Source organism: Schistosoma haematobium, chromosome 1 (genome assembly GCF_000699445.3).
Source record: "Schistosoma haematobium chromosome 1, whole genome shotgun sequence".
Taxonomy (NCBI): domain Eukaryota; kingdom Metazoa; phylum Platyhelminthes; class Trematoda; order Strigeidida; family Schistosomatidae; genus Schistosoma; species Schistosoma haematobium.
Window position 1 is genome coordinate 53,796,006 of NC_067196.1, and position 13,850 is coordinate 53,809,855.

The following is a 13,850-nucleotide window of genomic DNA, read 5'->3' on the forward strand; positions in this document are numbered from 1 at the left end:
GTTTTGAAATAGAAAAATGTTTCTTGAAATTGAGGCCAATATCTACAATTCATAAAATTCCAAGTGTATATCACATAATGATAATGATAATAAGTAATAACAGTAATGGTTATTTTTTGAAAAAAAGTATTACTTAGGGATAATTACTTTGCTTGTGAGTTCCTGAGAATCTACAGAAGCCAATTTATGCATTTTATTTCTATTGTCTATTTTTTTCCAATTTTTAATGGTTCCCCAATCATCGATTTGTGATAATACAAAAAAGAAAACTCACCAAATTATACGTAATCTCTACAAAACTAAATAAATGAAACGAGAAAAATAAAATTCCAAGAGTGGAACAAATCGTTTTATCATTATTATTATTGTTATTATTATTATTATTTCTAATTACTATTGACCTACTGTAAACTGATTAAATTTATATGGTTTAAATATATTTGATCATTGAATAGATAAACTTGAATCTTTGAAGCAGAAAACATTAAAATTAAAATTGAAATTTGAATAAAATACATATAGTGAAATTGAAAAGTATATTCAAATCTAAAGCGTAATTAATCATAATTTAGATGAATAACTTCAAGGTAATGAGTAAGGAAATAAATGGTGATAAAATAAAAGTTAATAATAATGCCTAATGAGTTAATAAATGTATGTGCTTAATCTGCGAACGAGAGCAAGAATCGGTGACCAAAGACCAGTAAGCTAGCTATTGATGCGTCCCAGCCTCGCTAACTAGAGGAAGAAGTCTAAGCTTGGAATGGGAAGTATATTCTGCAAAACAGACAGAAACGAGCGTTGACAACAAACAAAATTCAAAACGTAAATATATAGTGCAAAACCGTCCTTGGGGAGAGTTACCAAATAGCATACTAAAAGACGCAACGGACCAATAACATTTAAGATATTTTCCAGTAGAAAATACGACATGGAGGTGAAAAGAGCGCCTTTGGCGTGAAAACAAAGAAATTCAAATTTTCTAAATAAAATCACACAATTAGGTTCTTTCTCAAGTGAGTTCTGGGGATCTAACGTCCCCAACAGTATGAGAAAAAAAGTTGGAATATCTAAGAATGATGTTCATTTAATTATTTAAAGTAAGTAAATCATGAAAGGTTTGAAATGTAAATAAAAGGTATGTTTTTTAAGATATTTTTGATAGGAAAAGTATAAATATTTAGCGTTCAGAAAATGTCTGACAGATATAGAATTCACTGGCTGTATTGTATATGATAATCATATTGTCGAGGTTTGGTTCATAAGCACATTTTTTTTACAAAACACACAGCATTACGATTTCTATCCTGTTTTTCTTATTCGATCTCCATTGTTTATGAATTCAGATAATTCTAAGGGGGTTTACTCAAATTTTGAGTCATCTATTTCCTAACTGTGCAAACATTATAATTAACCTTCCTGTTTTGGTTTTTTTAACTCAACAATTATAAAATGTCAATTGTATGTAGTCACATGCCATTAAAAAAAGGCTTACTAGTCATAACAATCATAAATACGGGAAAGCTCAAACTGAAGAAACGTCGTTATTGAGATATTTCCCTCCTTCTATATCGTCTAGAAAAGCTAAAGATGAACGTACTAAAATGCATGTCTATTATATATAATTGTGGTGTGTGCTACTTATATCGACATAAGCAGTATATAACGCTAGTCAGGACAGAATGTCTGGCAGCAGAAGGTCGAGAAGATCGGGGAAGAAAGAACGGTAACAGAAAGTAATTGGTATGGAAATGCAGGAACAATCAAGTCTGAGACGACTAATGAACATTTTGTGAATGGATTATTTACTGTATTTAAATAAAGCCAGAACAAACATTGATACAGAATAATATGAATTCATTAATATTTCGTGGTTTCTCATCAACTGCTTACAACCAAATATGTATTGGAGTCCTGAATTGAGGTAAGAAATAGTGTAAAACAATTAACATAAGTGAGTGTAAGGAATTTTAATAACAAAAGTTATCAATAATTATATATATATATATATATATATATATATATGTGCGACAACAGGTCAGAGGTTATTTGGTGTTAGGATCAAGAAAACATTAGGGGTGAGTGATGTATAATTGAGTGGAGTTCAGAGACAGATAACATAAATTCTGTGACAATTTTAGAGGTAATGAAGGGTTTACATAAGATTCATGGAATTAACAAAAAAATAACTAGAAAGATGAGTTGCGTAATATATGAATAGAATTTCAAGAGTTCACATAATTTAAGAAAATCAAGTGAGTGGAAATGTATGAGTGAATGGGGTAGTTTAAGAATTAGGTACTCTTCTCTCAGTTCTCCCAATGTATGCGCTTTGGCACTTTCAATGCGGAATTTATTCTGTGATTAAATATTCCAGTGATTTCGTCTCCTATGAAGAGTAAGTATAAGAAGCATGTTTTCTCTTCCACTCTAACGTACTTAACCCGAGTATTGGTTTCGGCATATTTTTGGATGATCTTCGCCGTATATGCATTTCCACATAGGCAATTTATGATGAGAGCAATTTAATCTTCCAGATATTCCTTTGAGCAAATTTTGCGTTCGTGGTCAAACAGGGTTCGCACAATACCCTTTTTGTAACTCACTGGACAGAAACTGTAGTAATTGATTTAAACTCCACTCTAGGTATTTTCACGGTGAATGTGTCTTTGTAATGTGCCGTCTGATGTTCGTCCGATTCCAATATCTAGTAAATAGAATTTACCTTCTACTTCATGCTCCATAGTAAAATCTATATCCTTGTGTGCTTTACTGTATGGTTGTCGTCCCCACTTGTTCACTACATAATGACTGGTAAAAGTTATGGTAGAGAATAAATTGGTAGGCAACATTTTTTACAGATTCCAAGCAATAGATACTATCGGAAAAATTTATAAAATATATTTTCCAATAATTACAAGTTGAATGCATGCTAAATGGACATTTATCATAATACTGTACAACTTATAGGTAAATTTACATGTAGTATACTTTTGTAAAACTTAAGAAAATGAAACCATTGAGAATCAAATGTTCTCTGAGACTTTTTCGTTGTTTTGGTCTCATTTGATATTTTAAAATTAGCAAGAATCCTCAAACAGTTAATAACTGAATGGGTTTCTGCGATAATCTGCCAAGATAACGATAGTGAATGCGAGGATCATTTTTTTCCGAAAGTCTGTAGAAGCAAACACTGATATCCTAAACCATCCTGAAAAACTCCGTTGATATCGCTTGCAGCTAAATTATCTTCTCTTCAGATGAATTCCGCTGAACTTCATCGAAAGGTGAGGTTTAGGTTGTCGGAAATTGAATATGACATCACATTGAGAACACATGCACTATTCCATTTATCAAATGATGAATACAGAAAATTCGAATTACATGTTGATGGCACTACAACCAAAAATATGTTCCACTTCGTTTGATAATGGCAAATAATAATTCCCCATAACATGCAAATTCCAAACGGTTGGTGAACATACTACAGTTTGCCAGGAATCAAAGCTGTGTGCATGCCACTTCAGATTATAATTTCATGAACTCAATAATCAATGTCACTATATTGGGGAAGAAGATGATATTATTAGAAATCCCTTCCAGCTTACAGAGACAGTCGGTTTCTGCAGCAGTTATACTGACCGTAAAAATACAACGTCGGCATTCCATAGCAATATTTGAAAGAACTTCTCCTACATTACTTTTAACGAACAATTCAAAGTGGATTTTCGATTAGAAGTATTAGTGGTTATACAAACAATGAATTTGAACCAAGACTAAAGGACTATTAAAGTAATTTCAACAAATGATCATTTAATCAACAATCAGCATACAACTTACCGGTTGATAATTGATTCTAATATTTTTATGTACATAAGAACCATGTTAAGGAACTGAAACTTATTACTGACATTACGTGATTGCTTACTTACTTACTTACTTACTTACTTACGCCTGTTACTCCTCGTGAAGGAGCATAGGCCGCTCACCAGCATTCTCCATCCGACCCTGTCCTGGGCAATCCTTTCCAGCTCCTTCCAGTTGTTATTCATCCTTTCCATATCTACTTTTATTTCCTGACGTAATGTGTTCTTTGGCCTTCATCTTTTCCACCTTCCTTCAGGATTCCAAGTTAGGGCTTACCTCATGATGCAGTTTGACGATTTGCGTAATGTATGTCCTATCCATTTCCATCGTCTTTTCCTAATTTCTTCTTCAGCTGGAAGCTGATTTGTTCTCTCCCAGAGAAGGCTGTTGCTGATGGTATCCGGCCAATGGATGTTTAGTATCTTGCGAAGACAGCTATTTATAAATACTTGTACCTTCTTGATGGTGGTTGTTGTAGTTCTCCAAGTTTCAGCTCCATACAATAGAACTGCCTTGACGTTGGCATTGAAGATTCTGACTTTGATATTGGTTGAAAGTTGTTTTGAGTTGCATATGTTCTTCAATTGTAGGAATACGACCCTTGCTTTGCCAATCCTCGCCTTCACGTCTGCATCTGAACCTCCTTGTTCATCGATGATGCTTCCCAGGTATGTGAAGGATTCTACATCTTCCAGAGTTTCGTCATCAAGTGTGATTGGATTGCTGTTCTCCGTGTTGAATTTGAGGACCTTGGTTTTCCCTTTGTGTATACTGAGGCCTAATGATGCAGAGACTGGTGCTACACTGGCTGTCTTTGTCTGCATCTGTTCGTGTGTATGCGATAGGAGGGCTAGGTCATCTGTGAAGTCCAGATCGTCTAATTGGTTCTGAGCTGTTCATTGTATTCCTTGTTTTCCTTCAGATATCGAGGTCCTCATAATCCAGTCGACCACCAGAAGAAAAAGGAAGGGAGAGAGTTGACAGCCTTGTCTGACTCCGGTCCTTACTTGGAATGCATCTGTCAGCTGTCCTCCATGCACTACTTTGCACTGTAGTCCGTCGTATGAGTTCCGGATAATATTGACAATCTTCTCAGGAACTCCGTAGTGTCGAAGAAGTTTTCATAATGTCCTCCTATCTACACTGTCGAATGCCTTTTCATAATCAATGAAGTTGATGTATAGTGATGAGTTCCACTCAACTGATTGTTCGACGATGATCCGTAGTGTTGCAATTTGGTCTGTGCACGATTGATCCTTACGGAATCCATCCTGTAGCTCTTCTAGAGTTACTGCCGGTCCCATGCCCGGGTAAAGGAGGAGAGATGGGCATGGGGTTAGCGTCCCCATCCCGTAGAAAACTAACTCGTCAAAAAAGCGCTTACCAGAAAAAATAATTCAAACCATTTTAACTCTGCCCTGGGAGTTAGAAGGTCTTAATTTAGAAGAATTATGACGCTTCATGGTGAAAGCCGATTTCCTTCGGAAGCCACGAGGCCGATGCCCCTTCTAACAACCAGAGCAAAAAAGTTTTCAGGTACATGGAACGTCCGAACGTTTAATTAATTAACTGTATTTAAACAATACATGAATCGAGTATTAATAGGTATGTTTATATTATATCGAAATGTTTGTACGTATTAACCTACCTATTTTCATTAAAGTCCTAAATTTATCTAAGATGAAAGCAAATGGAAACATAATTGGTCACTAATACATTATCATCAAAATATGACAGACTTTTTTTTATATATGTTTACACAACAAATTCATATCATAAAAAGGGTCAGTTATTTAATTCTTGTAAACACCTAACCAGAAATATACTTTAGAAACTTTAATATGAAAACATTATCGATTATTATGACCCATTAGTTTATTGGATGATGTTTATAACATTTGAGGAAGTAATTATCAAATTTGGATCTTACAAGAAATAACAATACTAAAACATGTACAACTGATTGACTGGTCAATAAGATAGAGTGAAATCTTTGTAGAATTCATTTCTATCAAACATCGCAATATGATTAACAATAATAATAATAATAATAAATAATAATAATAAATAATAATAATAATAAATAATCTTTCCATATGTGTCAATTATCAATCTAAATTGTAGCTAGATGAAAACACATTTAGGAAAATTACAATAATTCAGTAAGTTGATTGGAAAAACAAACAAACAAACTACAATTGCTGATTTTCCTAACTGTAATCCCATCGTTATTGTTTTTTTATTTGTCACAAATTTATTGATTATTACACAATTATTATTTAATGAAAAATTATAAGTTAAGAATAAATTGAAAATGTTAATTTTATCAACAAGTGACAGACAATTAGATCAGTTTAAATCTAATGAAAATAGATTCAATATACAAATCCTTAATTTACTATTTAATTCAAATAAATTAGAACAAAACAAAATCTCTTACTATATTTACCAAGAACTATAAGGATTATGATACTATAAATGTGAATTTCGAACAACTAAGGTACGAAAGGGTATATCATTATGATATATATATATATATATATATATATATATATATATATATATATATATATATATATATATATAACAAGAGTTGGTAGTCAATATGATACAATAGTGAAGATATACAAAAATCCCTTACATAAATGATAAGAAACAGTTTTATGCCTTTTTCACTTTTAATTCGAAATATTTCAAATTCCTTAAAATATTTTAATGTAGATTGAAGTTTTATCCTTTTTGATGTACGATTAGTGTTTTGTTTATATTTAATTCATTATTCTTTTATTAAGGTATTAGGGATTAATTACTTAAATACTCTAATTTACAATGTTTTGGTATTAAAATTAACAGTTTGTATAAGTAAATTGAGGATTAAAGAAGGAACGAATTGAGCGAAGAAATTTCTTTCCAAGGGAATAGAACTTTTAATCACTTTTACCTGATTAAAAGTTCTATTCTCTCTCGCTTGGTTGACACAGACCATCAAGTTGAATTGAATAAAGCTTTTAAGATTATCTACAATATCCCATCAAATTTGCCACATGGTTTACGAGTGCGCCTTTTGCACATTGCGGAAGTCATCGCAATCCATGTTCACAAATCTGACCTTTGCATTCAAAAGAGATTCGTACAACCGCTTTCTCTGCCCTGGTCATCAGTATAAGATTTCCTTCAGAAGGACTATTTTTCATACTTCTTCCTTTTGTTTTTTTTAAACTTTTGTAATTTTGTTTCTGTTGCTTTTGAACTTTCTAACTTCTCAACATTCATCTCTTGATTCTTACGTAACCACTATCCTACTGACCATCCATTAAAAAAATTCTGTTCCTTCTCTTTTCATATATTACGCAATGCAGCAACTTCTTAATTTAATAATTACTTTGAATATTAATAATCCTCTTTCTTCCAATTACTCAATATTAATTTAAATGTCATTATGTAATTATTACGTAACGTATCCACTCGATGAGTATTATATCACTATTGTAAATCATATATATATTAGTGTAGAGCCATGATGAAAAACTAACTGAAAAGAAATTTCTTCGTTCAATTCGTTCCTTTTTTATTTACCAAATGGGAAAATGGGAATTTTCACTAAATTGGGGATTATTTGTGAAAATTTCCTGTGAATTACTTAACTAAAAGAAGGTATTTCTTGAGTTTTCGCTTCGTTGCTTAGAGTTACTACTGTAAGAAATCAATTGGTCAAATATTCTATTATTTAACTCTTCTCTCCCTCAACATTCCATCATCTGATAATATTTTTATATCTAAATTAATAAGTTATAGATAGATTTCGGTAGTTGTTTCAAGTCAGAAGTTTACTATGTTACAGATCTACGTATTCAGTTGAGAATTATTTAACTAATATTATTCTGAGCTGAACTCCGCCTCTAATACTTTTAGGGTTACTGCCGGTCTCAAGCCCGAGTAAAGGAGGTGGGTTGGGTATGGGGTCAACAACTCCGTCTCGTAGAAAACAACCTTGTTAAAAAAAAGGTTACCAGAATAATTTTGCACAGAAGTAACTTTAACTCACTGAATGATCGAATTGGATCGCAATACTCGATTTTAGTGGTTTATTTAATATAAAAAATTTGTGTGAAATATGACTAATCACCAAAAAGGGATGAGTTAATTAATTTTCTCATATAGATGACAATAAATCAAGTTAGTGTTATATCGTGAATCAACTGCAGTCGAAAACAACTACCAATGGATTCAGACTCAGATTTCAACATTATGATGAACTCCTTGAGACCTAAATGTTTAATCTGTAAAGGACCATGGGTATGTACTATTGATGAGTTTCAAATTAAAACAATGTATCTATTATTACACCAGTCTTTCAACTGATGATATCACTAGTGGTAAGAATGATCTTTCATAGGCTCATAATTAATAATAAGGTCTTAACTTCATGTATACAACTCCTTATAGTTAATAAAATCAGTTCAAATAAAAATTAAATAAATCCTCTCTATTATAAAGTGAATATTAATATTTGGTGGATCGTGGATCTGACTCCCAGATCGTATAAATGTTTGCTATCGCTGATTCTCGTATATCATCGTCGACTTAAATCGCATTATCCAATAACGGAATTAAATAAGTCGAATAACGAGGATTGACTTGAGAATACATATATTTCGAATATGAAGCGAATAAAAGAGTAGAGCAAAATGACACGTATGGAAGATGGCTGGGAAGCCAACTCCATCTTTGTCAAGCGTTACTCAATATTTATAGTCAGACAAAATAAAGCTACAGATATGTGATTAATGGAATAAGAAGGGCACACACATATATGCTCATATAAAAACAGTCTAGATTGATAAGCGAATAAATAACAAGGTCAATTTATGGCTTGGCATAATAACTGACACTACAAATAAATCGTTATATTCACATTTTTATTTAATTTTATATAATATATTTAAGTGATCGATCAAAAAATGAAAATAGTTCACTGTCGTAATTTGTCAATAGGAACCCGACTACATGTCTTGTAATAACGTATAGCATGAAATAAAATTACTTTGTACCATATTAGCTCTTTACTAACAAATTAGTCATTTGGTTAATAAACTTACTTATGTCTGTGACCCCCACTGGAGCATAGGCCACCGACTAGCATTGTCCAACTAACTCTGTCGTGGGTCATCGTTTTTAGTTTTATCCAATTGTTGTTCATTCTTATCATGTATGTCTCCATTACTCGGCGTAATATATTTTTTGGTCTTCCTGTTCTCACTTACCCTTGAGGATTCCATGTGAGGGCATGCCTTGTGACGAAGTTGAGTGCTTTCTTCAATGTTTACCCTATCCACTTCCAGCTCTTCTTCCTTATTTCTTTCTCCGCTGGAACTTGGTTTGTTCTCTCTGATAGTAGGTTGTTTTAAAATTAATACAAACCAAACTTCCAAAATTCAAGTTATATGATAATCTAATCAAGTAAAACAATATGTTTACTTAAACTTTAGCGTTTAATGAATAAGGATGATAATTCCAATCATCATTCATTTCAATAACATATGATAATTATATTAGTTTAGAAAGAATAATTCAGCATACATGTTAGTAAATGTATATAAACTAATATATAAATTTAAGCAGGATATTTAAATTAATTACATTACCAGTTATATTGGGTTTATTTCTCTGTAACTAAATTGATATTCAATAAATACTATTAAACTTACAGTGAATTAATTAACTGCAAAATGTTGATAAGATTTTAAAAAAATTCTTTTATTTCTATAGTCTGTAAAAGTTGTTTCTTTTAATTAAACAAGTGATATTTTAAAATATATATGATGTAAGTTAGTCATTATGCATTAGTTTATAACACGTTATTATTTACAACTACATGTACAAAAGACGTCAACATCTGGGAGGGGGAAGCATGGTATACAGTGGACAGCTAGGATGCAGCTGGACGATCTAGACTTCGCAGATGATCTGGCTCTTCTATAGCACACGCAACAACAAATGCAGGCGAAGATGACCAGTGTAGCAGCAGTAGGTCTCAATATACACAAAGGGAAAAGCAAGATTCTCCGATTCAACACAGCATGCACCAATCCAATCACAATTGACGGAGAAGATTTGGAAGATGTAAAAACCTTTACATATTAGGGCAGCATCATTGATTAACACGGTGGATCTGGTGCAGATGTGATGGCGCGGATCGGTAAAGCAAGAGCAGGATATTTACAACTGAAGAACATCTGGAACTCAAAGAAACTGTCAACCAACACCAAAGTCAGAAATTTCAATAAAAATGTTAAGACAATTCTAATGTATGGGGCGGAAACTTGGAGAACTACGAAGGTCATCATCCAGAAGATACAAGTGTTCATTAACAGTTGTCTACGCAAAATACTTCTGATTTATTGGTCGGACACTGTCAACAACAACCTAATATGGGAGAGAACAAACCAGATTCCAGCGGAAGAAGAAATCAGGAAGAAGAGCTGGAAGTGGATAGGGAAAACATTGAGGAAAGCACCCAACTGCGTCACAAGGTATGCCCTCACATGGAATCCTCAAGGGTAAGTGAGAACAGGAAGACCAAAGAACACATTACGCCGAGTAATGGAGACAGACATGAGAAAAATGAACAACAATTGGTTAGAACTAGAAAGGAAGACCCAGAATAGAATGGGTTGGAGAATGCTGGTCGGTGGCCTATACTCTATTAGGGATAAGATGCGTAAGTAAGTAAGTAACATATATAGAATCACAATGTGAAAATGTATAACGTAATAAAATATTTACGTTAGTATATCACATCTCTACGTCTTTTTGCGTATTCAAAATGTACTTTGTTTTATATAGTTATTTTGATATTTTAAATAAAACAGGAAAGGGATTGCCTGTGGAATATAAGAAATTCAGTATATTTTATTACTTACTCTTTAGCTACATTAGAGCTCAAAAAAAATCTGTTTCGGTTGAAATGTTAACCTAATTGACATTTGTAAGCAACCAATCGTTATTAAATTGTCAGTAACATTGTTTTGGATCTTTATTTTTCAAGAAATCATGATTACTACTCAGTGATTAAAATTACATTTTCTATATTTTTAATAAATCTTATCATATTACGTAATAATAGTTGAAAACTGAAAATTCCGATTAAGTTAAAGTTTTTGATTGGGATCATGAACCGATTGATGTTAGACCACCTTTGGAAACCTGGAATCACTGGACGGCCGTTTCGTCCTATTGTGGGACTCCTCAGCAGTGCGCATCCATGATCCCGCTCGTGGGATTCGAACCCAGGGCTTTCGGTCTCGTGCGCGAACGCTTAACCTACTGGACCACTGAGCCGGTATCCAATGGTGATAGTGTCTAACATCAACCAATCCACGAAATTGCGCGAACAACTTCCATTGTACTGAGGTAGATACCTGTCTCTACCCGGCATGTATTAACTCCAGTGGTCACGGTTAAAGTTTCAACATCGTTAATAATTGTAATTTTTTGATTTTATGAAATTGATACAGAAAAGTAAATTGGAATGAATTCATTTTATCTTTCATATCTTGTTGTTTTTAATTCGATAAACATATCTCTTGTTTTGTTTATGACCTCAAACCAAATTCATAAAATTCTCTGATACTAGTAAGAATAACTTCGATGATTTTACAAATCGGAATTCTGGAAAAAAGTCAGATTAGACAATCATATTAAATTCTTCGTCAAATTAAATACAATAATCTAGTTAATGTGTTGTATCTTCTACATATAACCTGATGGTATATATATTTGTTTTTAAAACAAAAAATGTAGATAAAAAACATAAATAAACGTTTATCTACTAGGTGAGGATGCATACACTTTGTATAAACTATTCAGTGAAGATTGAATAGACCACAATGCTGAAGAGCTTGCTTCTGTGTAAACGATGTTTCTTGGACACTGTTATATATTCATTTCGTATTGTTTGTTTGAATTTTTCCATTGATGTTTAGACTGCAATCGATCAGTTTCTGATTGGTATATGTGCATCTTGTGCGGATAGCCCCGATATTGCCTTAAGTCACAAGCATTATAAGCAAAGATGGATGGAACCCAGGACGATGCAGGTACATCCAGCTGACGAGCCTCAAATAGGACGAAACGTGTGTCCTGGATTCCACTGCTAACCACGATCTATCTTTACTATTCTATCTGTTTCTCGTAATCACTTCGAATTCATTAGGAAAGGCTGTTTAATTGATGAGACATGAGTTTAATGAATTCGGAAAATGTATATTTGTTTGGTGCTAACGTGAAATCTTGTCATCTATAAACATTATTCATTTGTGAATTCACGAAAAACCTTAATTAATCAACAGTGAATTTCAATGAACATTTTGATTTTTAATTGTCTACAGGTCAGAATAATAAACTGCTATTCAATCCAAATAAATTTCTTCTTATTGGATTCTTATCAGTGATACTTAAAAGAAACCCTTGCTTAAATGAACGTGAACTTTTAATCTTAAAGAAAAAATTTGCAGCAGAAAATACGTACGAACCAGAAAAAAGACCATGCAGAATGATTATCTTTTTTCTTCATATGATAAGAATACAGCTAATATGTAATTCCACCTAATATAAGGTATGATTTATACGTAGGCTTATTTCACACAACCAAAAAATCGCCATTCATCTCAATAGATTGAATTTTTGTGTTCAAAAAGAAGATATACAATGACTCTTTAATATCATGTTAGTATATATCTCTTCTCTAAAACATAACTGACTTTAATTTTCGACTTACTGAGAGAAACACTTTTGGTAGATGGTTTACGCTAGGAATCCACTTAAGGATAACATTGAAAATTACGGAGCAGAATATTTAAGTGTATTAATATATTTGTTTGATGCAAAAGGTATTTTTTTAGTTTTTAACTATGTAATCAAGGGGTTTTTCTTGTTTTGGGTTCGCGCATTCACTATCATCAAATAAGTGTGGGAATTTGCAAAACTTCTATAATGCTGTAATTAATTTGCTGATATACTTTTAAGGGTCTCGAATATCACCAAAAATTAGTTGTTGTATAGCTGTTTTGTTTGAAAAATACATTGAAGTTACTGAGCGCAGGACAACAGATGAAATTGTGGTCTATTTGTATGAATTATTTAAATGTCTTTTTATAATAATAATCATCATCACCAAACTTAAAAGAATGGTAATGTTATTTAATTGCATAAAATAATTTAACTATGTAGTTTAATATACCAACTTATACTTATCAGTAATAACGGTTGTATGTGTGATAATATTAGAGGTTGTGAAGGATTTACATAAAACTAATGAAGTTAGAAATCGACAAGATGGGTTACGTGATAATGAAACAAGATTTTGAGAGTTTAAATAAGTTAGGAGAATTAAATGAATGAAAACGTATAAGTGAAGGGATGGTTTTAGTGTAAATAAAATAAGAATTAGTTAAGGGAAGACCATATAACAAGGTAAACACTAATGTAATAGTGATAAAGACAAAAATAATTTACCAAGGTAGTGGTAAGTTTATTAGTCTCTTTCTGAATGCATAAATCAGATTTGAGTTTTTTTATTGTTAGTGCTTTGGCAAACCGGAGAGACGCTGAGACTATTTGTCTGCTAATAATTTTGAAAGCTTGTGGAATGTTAATGGTATGCCAGATGTTAGGTAAATGTCAAGCTATTGCGCTGTTTACAGATGTTGCACTCAAGTTCCTTTGAACGTGCTTGGAAATGTGAACATGCACTTTTCCCTCTGTTCTTCCAATGTACATGTTTGGCACGTACATGTAAATCGGTAAATGCAGTTGGTGGTACTGAGAAAAGAGGTCGTATCAGTTTTTGTTTGTTTCAGTCAGCAGTTTGTTTTACACAACGTCGTCAATTTTTGCTGATGGATAAGCAACCACAAACGCGACATTTATCTTGTGGTTAATTATTTCAGTGATTTCATCTTTGAAGTGCAAACATATGAAGC

At 32.5% G+C, this 13,850-nt stretch overlaps 1 protein-coding gene across 1 annotated transcript in view; it reads right to left on the reverse strand.

The window, feature by feature from the left end:
* The window catches only part of MS3_00001603 (uncharacterized protein), a 40,379-nt gene continuing 26,529 nt past the window's right edge, over nt 1-13,850 (reverse strand). Inside the window, exon 6 of the mRNA XM_035733975.2 lies at nt 1-42. The gene's annotated coding sequence lies outside the window, so the exon portion shown is untranslated. The remainder of the gene's footprint in view (nt 43-13,850) is intronic.